The sequence below is a fragment of the Myiozetetes cayanensis genome, unplaced genomic scaffold (genome assembly GCF_022539395.1).
Source record: "Myiozetetes cayanensis isolate MyiCay16 unplaced genomic scaffold, myiCay2020 scf7, whole genome shotgun sequence".
Classification (NCBI taxonomy): Eukaryota; Metazoa; Chordata; class Aves; order Passeriformes; family Tyrannidae; genus Myiozetetes; species Myiozetetes cayanensis.
The window spans coordinates 11,787,971-11,798,404 of NW_026087964.1; positions in this window are offsets into that span (position 1 = coordinate 11,787,971).

Here is a 10,434-nt window from a genome sequence, read left to right on the forward strand (position 1 = left end):
AGTAGCAGTTTTTAAGATGCAATGATTTATTGTCACTCCATGCATACTAAAGAACATCAATATCCACAGTCTGATAGTTTCCCCCTTTCATAAAACATTATTAACAGGATTTCCTATAACAATAAATACTGAAGCAGTTTAAAATATTGATTGGATATTGGTGGATGTTGATTGGATATTGATATTGATTTTGATTGGATATTGATGTGTTTGTTCAGATAGGTCAGTACTACTGGTCAGTCTGAGATGCTGAGGCATTTCAAGGCAAAGTGACCATCTTGGGACAACTTGAGAGGTCATAAGTCAGACCCAGAAACAAACCCTGTCTCTTGACTGCCAAGTCAGTGCTTTATCAACAAAGTGCATTGCTCTTTAGTATATTCATTTATAATGCAGATTAGGTGGATGAGAAAGAAATTTAATCATTTAGAATGACTAATAACTATGCTAATGTGTTCAGATAAAATAAGCATTCACATATGCAGAAAGCCTTTATAGTGTAATAAACTTCTGTTATCTTTTGAGGCGTGCAGTACTTTGATTTTCATATACCAACTCCTTTTTATTTCAAGTGCAATAAAAAACATATTTTTAAAAAGATTGCAAAGCTCAAGACTGCTGAACCTCATTTCAGTAGTGCTTGTGTGAAGTGTTGACAAACTACTCCTAATAGTGGACTCAGTGATTTGGGGTTTCTTTGGTTTGCTGGGGTTTTTTGCTCTCTGACAAAGTGTGTCAAACCAATTTGAAGACTTGGACTTCAGGGATGGCAAAGAGCTTTGAGGATATTGATTTCAATGACTCTGTATAGAAACACTAATCCTCTTGGAAGGTACTTTTATTTTTCTGCATATGATCAAACACGTTTTGATCCCCTGTCTAAATTTCTATTGTTCTTCTGCATAACAGAGACACTTTTATACAACATTTTAACAGGTTTTTTTCTCTACTGTTGCAGGGCCCGTTGCTAATCACTTGCCATGATCTCTGGTACCATGTGTGACACTTGCAGCCTTTCCTCTGGCTGCAGTTCCTATGTTATATCCTTCCCACTGCAGCCACACACTCCAAAGTTATAGCTGCTGAGGTGGAGGTCACGCTTAATGTTTCAGGAAGCAGATCACTTTTGCCTGAAAACATCTCCAAGTTGTTTGATGGTGCAACCAGCACAGGAGGTCAGCCCCGTAGCCTAGCAGCCTGTTTTATTATGGCATGGCCTTGACACCCCTAGGGAAAAACATGATGCTGTTTTTTTACTCTTGTGCTGTTCTGTGTTATGGTTCTCCTGTATGGAGCACTTCAAAAGTAGAAAAGTACGTGAGAAGTCATGGGAGAAAATAATCTCAGAGTGACAGAAAAAAAATAGCTAACATTCACTATTAATTTCAACCTGCACTGAAAATAATTCCATTCAGTTTGGAGAAAATCAACTATCTTGTAAGAAAAAGGAAGTAGACCAAATGCAGTAATATTATTTGTTTAGTCTTCTTCCCTTGAGCAGAATGAAATATCAAAATACCCTGTCTATAAAAGGAGAGAATCACTTGGAAGGAGGCAATAAATGACCACATATTAAAGACATCATCAAAACCAACAGAAGGTCTTGGGGCCTGCTCTTCCCTTTCAACAGGTCAATGAAGGATAACTAAAATTAAAAAAAATATAAAGCAATGGTGTCTCATTCTGGATGAAAGCACAAGCCTCACCAAAAACATTAGAACAAGAATGTGCCCTAAAACAGGAAATGGGACCTCTCTACCCAGCTGACTTTTGTGAATGAGCACAGAGAGCTCTATAAAGGGATGACTGCCAGCACAGGGAAGGCACAAATGCTGCAAAGGGCATCATCAGGGAAAAATTAGAAGATGAGTCTACTGAAGCTGAAGTAGAAAATAGAAGGAAAGCTGACTGGGAAAGGGCAGATCTTAGACAGTTTGTCAGAAAAATTGCCTACCTGTTCCCATCTCTGTGGTGATGCATGGGTTATATTTGGCACTTGAGATTTTGTCATTCGCACTCCACTAAGTATTTGCCTGTGAGAACCTGTATTTATATCACAAGGTTAATCAGTCATGCTGGAAAGCAGTGCTACAGAATCGACATGAAGGGACAGACATGTCCAAGTCTTTAAATACTCACTGCTGATATTTTCTAAGCTAACCATGAAATCCAGATTCCAATGGCTGTGTTCTTTATGCAGAAGAGCTACAGAAAATAAAGGGTGATGGGAGGATTTTTAGTATCTAACATTTCCCTGAAATCATGAAAATAGCCAGGAGGGCAGACAGCACTCGCAGGCAGAGGCTCTGCTGCCGCAGGAGCCAGGAGTGCTGGAGCAGCCCGTCCCGGCACGCCAGGCTGGGTGCCTCGGGGTGGTTTAGAGGCTTTACAGAAACAACTGGGCTACGTTCCTCATCTGGCACAGGCTGAACCAGTGTAGATAACAGTCCTCATCTGCTTTTTTCAGCTCCTTAGCAAAAATGTCATAGATAAGTGCAAGGTGTGAGTATTTAGGAGGAACTTTTCCTTATCTTTTAATTAAGAATGTTACAGAGGTGTTTGGTTTTGGTGGTGTTTTTTTTTTTTCTTTTTGCAATGTAGGTAAAATAATAGACTTTTCCAGTCTAACCTTTTATAAGCCAGACATGTGATATGTGGTGAGAGCCATGAGAGGCATTTAAATTATCTCTTTTGAGACCTTTCCATGCTTATTTTAGTTGCAATAGAATTGGGTCTGTTCCATATGTCCTGATTCACTACAGGATGCTTTCCTTGTCAGAGGAGTGGCTCTGTTTGATCAAGATGGTACTGACCTCATTTGTGAAATCAAGTATCAACTCAGTGTATGGGGAAGTGTCTTCCTAGCACAGCTTCTAACAAAAAAATCTTGAAAAAGCAGTTCAATACAGCTTCTATTAAGAGTAAGATAGAGAAAAAAAGAATAAACCTTATGTAATGTCCTATCCCATAGACATTTAATTTTCCATTCACCTGATAAAAATTTTATCAGAAAACACTCTCATCTGAAATAAGAGCACTATCGTATTTTTAACACTCTTAGGCTTCTGCTGATGGAAGAATATAAGATGCTGAAATCCTAATAGTAAGACTGGATAGTTCTTATTTTTATCTTCGTGAGTAAGAAAAATTCTACATAGCTATTATCTGCAGTTCCCATACCCTATTCACAGATAGGGAAGCCAAGGGAGGAGTTTTACTCCATCGTAACTGACCAGACATTGTCACGGTGTATAAGCTATGTGAACAACTCAGTCCTCCTTTATTTTAAAATATTGGTTGACTACAGGCTATGACTGTATTTAGATACAGGTTTCTTTGAAGAATGCAACCACCAGGGTAAAATATTAAGACTTGGTTTATGGCATTGCTGTTTCCCTTTTATTTCCTCATTCATGCGCATGTGGAAAAGGAGACGAGGGCCAGGGATAGGCTGAGGAGGGGATTATGTGTCCAGGTAGATTCCAGTGGCTCAGCAGAAGGGTATAACACACTCTCTCTGCTCAAGAAAACTTTGGGAGAATTCAGTTACCCCTTGTGGCCCAAGGTCAGCCTGCACCAGCAGTACAGAGCCACACAGATTAAACTGAATCTTTACCCTGGGCTTTTTCACCTGGAAAAACTGCCATGGCAGTCAACTGGCACTTGCCTGAGAAATCCCTTCTGAGGGACACACAGATTTGTGCACCCCTACGCCCAGACCTGCTGTCGGGGGAGCAGCATGTGCATCTCTGCTGCCTGAAACGAAATCAACCCCTGGAAAAAACACAACATAACTTCAGCCAACACGCAGCCATCAGCAAAACATGCCAGGGCGGACACACTTGAGCGGTGCAGCAATGTCAGCAGCTGTGGGCTGCGGGCTTCTGTCCCCTGCTCCTGCCAGCTCACGGTCCCAGCACAGCCACCAGACACGTGCCCAGGTGGCACGGCCCTGCGGCAGCTGTGATCCGGAAAAAGGTCCAAGGGAACAACTTTCTGGCATGGATGGGTAGACTCTGTCTAGCCTGCAGCAATGAACACGAATGGGAGTTAGCTAGTAGGAAAAAGTGAGCAGCAGCATTTTTTTGTATCAGCAGCTGGAAACAGAGAGGCCACGTGGGCTGTTACTCAGCTTAAGCATCCTATCCAAACTCTGCTTTAAAACAGGAAAAGTAGGAAACATGCTAAAATCTGACAAATCTTGCAGAAGACTTCCCAGAAAAAGTATCTGGAGAAGATATGCATAGTCATCCACCCTCATGGTTTGGGCAGCTGTGTGCTCACTGAGTGTGGGTAGGAAGGATTTCTCATGGTGCAGCACTGCACAGACAGTAAAGATTCAAGGCTTTTATATTTCTTGTGCAAAGCATCCAGGTTGTACCACTGCTGGAGACAATATAATACCCTGCTACAGATGGATCCATGGTGCATTCTGCTATGGCAATTTCTACTGCAGTGAATTTCCAGAGCATGGGAAGTTGCATTAATACTGGAGCTATGGCAGCAACAGGCACAGCAACAGCCCCTCAGAGTTGCTCATCCCAGCTGTTAAAGAGAGGGACTGCAGATGCTTTCTGCCTTATTTTCTGTTGTTGCTTTTAAATGTAGGAGATGCACATGGTTAAAGGGTCTAGATCTGGAGATCATATTTTAATCTCAGGGTGTATGTCAAAGAGAGAGAGAGATGGGCAGAATGGATTAGTTTCTGAATTACTGTTTGTAACAGTTCTACAAACACTTAGACAAATTCATAGTCAAAAGGATAGCATCGATGTTTCATTTAAAAGCCTCTTTAAAGAGTTTAATTGCCATATGTTGAAAATCTAATCTTTAAAAGAGCCAATATCTAAAAGTTTGGCTTACTTCTCAAATGTGTCAATTGATATTTTCCTTAATTTGACCTATTTATCTTAAAACATTTATAATCTGTTAGGGGGACATTCATAGCTAAATGTCCAATTTGGTTTGTTTGTTTTTTAAATCTGCCATTCTGTTGCCAAGAAATTAAACAAACAGATGCCACTCTTTTTTGAGGGGCTCCATTAAATACAATGTCTTACCCACCATCTGCTGGATCTGCAGCAGCAATTACCAGCTACATGCTATTCCCAGAGCAGAACTGACAGCAATTGATGGTGCTGGGATCCTGGCAATTTCTCCTCCCTACTCCTCACCTTCTCTCTTCCAAATACCTATAATGCAATATTTCCTCATAAAGGACTGGGTCTGCTGAGATAAAAAAAGGAATGAGCTATTCCTTGTTCTTCACAGTGGTGTTACACTTTTTGAACAAAGAGCATATTCAACAATAGTAACTGAGCCGATAAATGTCTCCAAAGGCCACGTGAGCAAAGTTTTTCTGGCATTTTTTTGGACAAGTCTCCTCTGCAACAGTGCACAGCTGCTCTGAGGAGCCAGGGGCCAGGGCTGCACACAGACTCATCCCTTCTGCATTGCTGGTTTGATCCCACTTGAGGGGGAGGCCGTTGAAAATTGCTACCTCTGTTTGATATGGAAACACCTGGGGAGGCTCAGCCCAGTGAGCAGCCATGAATCATGAGAATTGGGTGTGGTTCATGTCCATTGTCTGGTAACCAGGTAACTGGCTTTGTACCAGTACAAACTCTGGGAGACTGAGGCTTTTATTGGCAAGTGGCCCTCTTTGTCACAGGATAACATGGAGTGTTTGGGTTCCCTTTACTGACTGGGGTGTCAGGCTTCAGCCTACAATCCAGGCCTTTCTTTTATCTGAGCTGATAGATTAACAGCCAATTCCAGTTGTGCCAGGGGAGTTTTAGATTGGTCATTAGGAAAATTTTCTTTACTGAAAAGGTTGTCAGGCATTGGAGCGGGCTGCCCAAGGAAGTGTTGGAGTCACCATCCCTGGAGGTATTTGAAAGACGTGTAAATATGGCCAGTCTTCGCGAGCGAAGATCCGGGGAAGGTCTTTCCACCTTCCAGCCTGCGCATTGGATTTTTTAGGTGAGACACAGTGTGCGCGGAACTGAGCCCACCCTTTAATCCTAAGGTTCATCTGCCGGGGCCAAGCGAGCTTGGACGGTGGCAGCGAGGTCCTCAGGACGTAGGTGGGTTGCCTTTAAGGGCTAACGAGCCCCACCTGCCCGGGAGTGGCCCTGACCGGGAATCGAACCCAGGTCTCGTCGGTGATAGCGCCGCGCCTTCACCGTGGAGACCCGGGTTCGATTCCCGGTCAGGGCCACTCCCGGGCAGGTGGGGCTCGTTAGCCCTTAAAGGCAACCCACCTACGTCCTGAGGACCTCGCTGCCACCGTCCAAGCTCGCTTGGCCCCGGCAGATGAACCTTAGGATTAAAGGGTGGGCTCAGTTCCGCGCACACTGTGTCTCACCTAAAAAATCCAATGCGCAGGCTGGAAGGTGGAAAGACCTTCCCCGGATCTTCGCTCGCGAAGACTGGCCATTATTATTATTATTAAATATGGCACTTGGGGACATGGTTCAGTAGTGGACTTGGCTGTGCTGGGTTAACTTGATGAGGTTAATTAAAGGTCTTTTCCAACATAAACTATTCCATGATTCTGTGATTACTTACACTGGAAAATAAGAGCTTCCCTGGACTTTTCTTCAGTGTTTGTGGTGATGGCCCTGTGGCTCTTCCTGGACTATTGGTCCTGGCTGTTAGTTATGCTCTGCCTGGCAGCAGTGGGGCTTCAGGGGACTTCTCAAGGCTTCTCAGAGGACTTTTTAATGCACTGAAAGGCAATTAAAAATCTGTGTACCTGAGGCTTCAGATTTTTTAATTGATGCAGAAAGTCCACTTGCAAATAGACTAGCTTGCCTACTCCCATAACTTCTGGCACACATCCTTGCAACTCTCCCATGTCAAGGTCTTCCTTAAAAGACAATAAGCTTCCTCCAAAGGATGTATTTGTACAACATTATCTGAGAGAAAGTCTTGATAATGCAACAGTGTATTGCTTTATTTTCAACAAGTTATTTGTATTGCTGCCATGGCTGAAGGATTTCTGTGCCTCTGTCTACCAGGCCCATAGCCTGTCCTCAGTACAACTGGTTTCTTTTCCAAGGCAAGAAGGAAATAAAAGGACATCAGGGTTTAACATTTCAGATGCTCAGCTTGGCCACAGTGTCAGGATAGATAGGTGTACTTTATTTTGGAAATTAAAAATTTCATCCTGACAATAAATCTGTATAGTAATTATCCTTATTGCCCTGTATGGTGACCATCTGTAAAGCCAATCCGAACTTAGAAAAGGCATCTCATAAATCAGGTGAGATTTAAAATCTTCCAATAGTTTGTAAATCTGCCCAGGATTTAGGGATTAATTGAAGAGCAGACAGCTTAATACATTAACCTTTCACCTCTGCAGTCCTGGGTTCAAAAGCTGACTTAGGTCAAGAAGTAAAAAAATTAGATCAGTGATGTTGTCTAAGTCCTTATGAATGCTGGGGTTCAGGAGAGCCTGGTTTGCACTGCTCGCAGCACCCTGTTCTCTCAGCAAGAGTTTGCTTTGAGAGTTGCATGTGTCTTGTTTACTGCTGGTACTCTATTATGAGGTTATTAACTTAAGAGTAAAGTCAAGATGCCTGAGGAGAACTCTTAGTAGGCTATGGTGGCTTTAAGAGAGGTCAGGAAGCATCAAGGACAGCTCTAAGTAGTTTGTTTCTGAAAGTTGAGTCAGGTCATTGAAGGAATTGCAAGGATGCTGGAACAGGTGAGGCAGGGGGGAACATCCCTGTCAGCCCTTCTGCAGCCCTGCTCAGCCTGGTGAATGGTTGCACTCATTGTCACTCCCCACACTCGCACTCTTCTGCTGGCTGTGCCCTTCTCCCAGGGCTTGCCAAGAAAGCAACATTACAAGGAGGCTGTAAGAGAATCTGGGGTCAGAAGGCTTTCCTTAACTTCTTTGTCTGTGTCTGAGCACAGTGAAATGCAGTGGCATGCAGCAACCTGGACTGTCCCTCTCCTGGTTTCCTTTGTCTTGTGGAAGATGGGGACACTGCAGAGGTCCTTGATGTACTCTCAGCTGTGTGACAACAGGGTATTCTGTCACTTGGCAGTGAACCTCAGCAGCCTGTCCTTGCTGACTGGAAGCCAAAGTCTGTGTTACAGGGATGCCCCATTGCTGAAGGTGAAAATGTAGCCAGAGTCCTTAAAAGTGGTGGAGTAACCAGCCCATGACTGGCCAGTGGTGGTTGACCCTTGTCTGTGGCCCCGGGTTGTTGGCAGTTCATTCCCAGTGGCTTAGCACTGACCACTGGTGGCAAAACACAGTGTGATCTGCACCCATGTGAAACCTGGGGAAAGGGATTGAGCAATGTAAGTGTCAGCAGCAGGCATCTCTCTGGGGAGCTAGCATGCTCTGAATCCCTATTAAATAGCACCGGATTGGGAAGTCACTTGATGGGACCATCCTTCTTTGTCGGTGTACAAGTATCCCTGCAGATTTATGTTCCTCACACCCTTCAGACCACCCTGGAGAAATATCCATGCAAAAATAAAAATTGCTCATGACCCCTGTCTTTGACTTTTCGACCTCTTCCCTTCCCTGCACATACCCTGTCTGCTTGGGACTTGCCAGCTAACTAATGAGATCAGGTCTGCTCTCTGCTCTGAGAGGACATTTGAAAATAATGGGATTTTCTGTAACCCAAAAACACACACACACACAAATCTACATTTTCAGTGTTGTGTTGGTTTTTTTGGTCTGTTGGAACAAATGTCATCCTGGGGGTTTTTTACCTTACAAAAACGCATTCATTACTGATGCAGGTCAGAGGTGAGATGGAAAACACACTGTGAAATCCAGTGATAGGAAGCTTAATCATTTATTTTCTTGCCTGGGATCTTTTCACTTGTTCCAGCTGGTTCAAAGGCACTTGGAATGTACCAACAAGGCTTACATGACTGAAAACAAACCTTTACCAGCAGCAGAACCAGACTGATGGAAAGAGGACAATAGTTTTTCATGCCACAAAAATGTTATTAAGCAGCATATAGTTTCATGTGTGCTTCCACTTTCCCCCCTCCCAATTAAACGTTGAAATTTTATTTACTAGCAAACATTATAGTTCAATTTTTAAGGGAATTAATATGATTAAAGGGTTCATTGTGAAGCAATTATTGAAGTTCCAACTATTAAAATGCACATCAGTGTGCAGGGAAAATAAAAAGGCACTGAAATTCTTTTCAAACCCAAGCACCAGGTGCGTTAATTACATTTCATTGCATGTTGGTTTATTACTGTGGTCACTTGTGCCTTATGATCTGCATTAACACCTGCGTTCTATGGATATCTTGGTATTTCACTAAACAAGATGAATATTGGCCAGATGGTGACTCCAGTAGGAAGCATTTCACATAGATTTTCCTGCTCTTCATAGTTGCCTGTAAAGGAATCCTGAATGTCATGCTACATGAAAGCAAACCCAAAAGACTAAATTTGAGATCAACTGCCTTGACAGCATATTCAGGAAGGATCAGAAGGCAGACAGATCGAGGCCTTGTAACAAGGATCTTGCTAATAAATCCTTACGTGTAGCACAACAATATTGTTTGTACCAGCATTTCACCCCATGGGGTGATCCTGCCCAGTGTAGAAACACAATTCCACGGAAAACTGGGTCAGCTTAGGTCTGAAACATGTAGCACAGACAAAGCACTGATTTTTTTTTTTTTTTTTTTTTTTTATGATGGTGGTTTTTTTTGTTCCACATTGCACACATGACCTTTCTTCCATAGTACAGGTTAGTTAATGTACAACAGGCATCCAGCCCTGGGGACCTGCCATGGCAATGAGTCAGGACAAGAGCCCCACCACACCAGGCACCTTACCCTTTGACCAAAGTGGGGAGCACTTCAGGAGAGGTGGGAGGGACACAGACCTCACTCTGCCTGTTACTGGCACTGTCTGGCTCTTATCCAACACATCAGAAGTTACTTGCTGACCTGCACCAGAAAAGAGCAAGAAATCTCAAATTTCATTCTGGCATGGTATTACACTGTTAAAAACTTGGACAAACATTACAAACCTTCAGTTAACCTACCTCAAACCCACATCAACTAGAACACACAGCATTATTCCAGGGCACTGTTCTATGCTGTCTGTGAGCTTTGCTGTTGATACACAATGAGAAGATTTTTGTCTGAGTGAGATTTTTACTGAGGACATACATGTTTATGGCTTCTTCTTTTAGTCCTTCACTTGCAAATGTCAGTCGAGGACTATGTGACCATAGCAATTGAAGTATCAATACAAATCGTCACAGGATCAGAAGCACTGAGTTTTCAGTTTCCTTGGTACTGTAGTTCCCTTTCCTCCCACTGGGTGTGCTTGGAGGAGCTCAGGGGGTGCAGCCAGTGCTTGCCAGCTCCCTGTTCTGCCTGCTCTGCAAGGACCAAGCTGTTCCACTCACCAGCGGCAGAAATCTTTCTTCC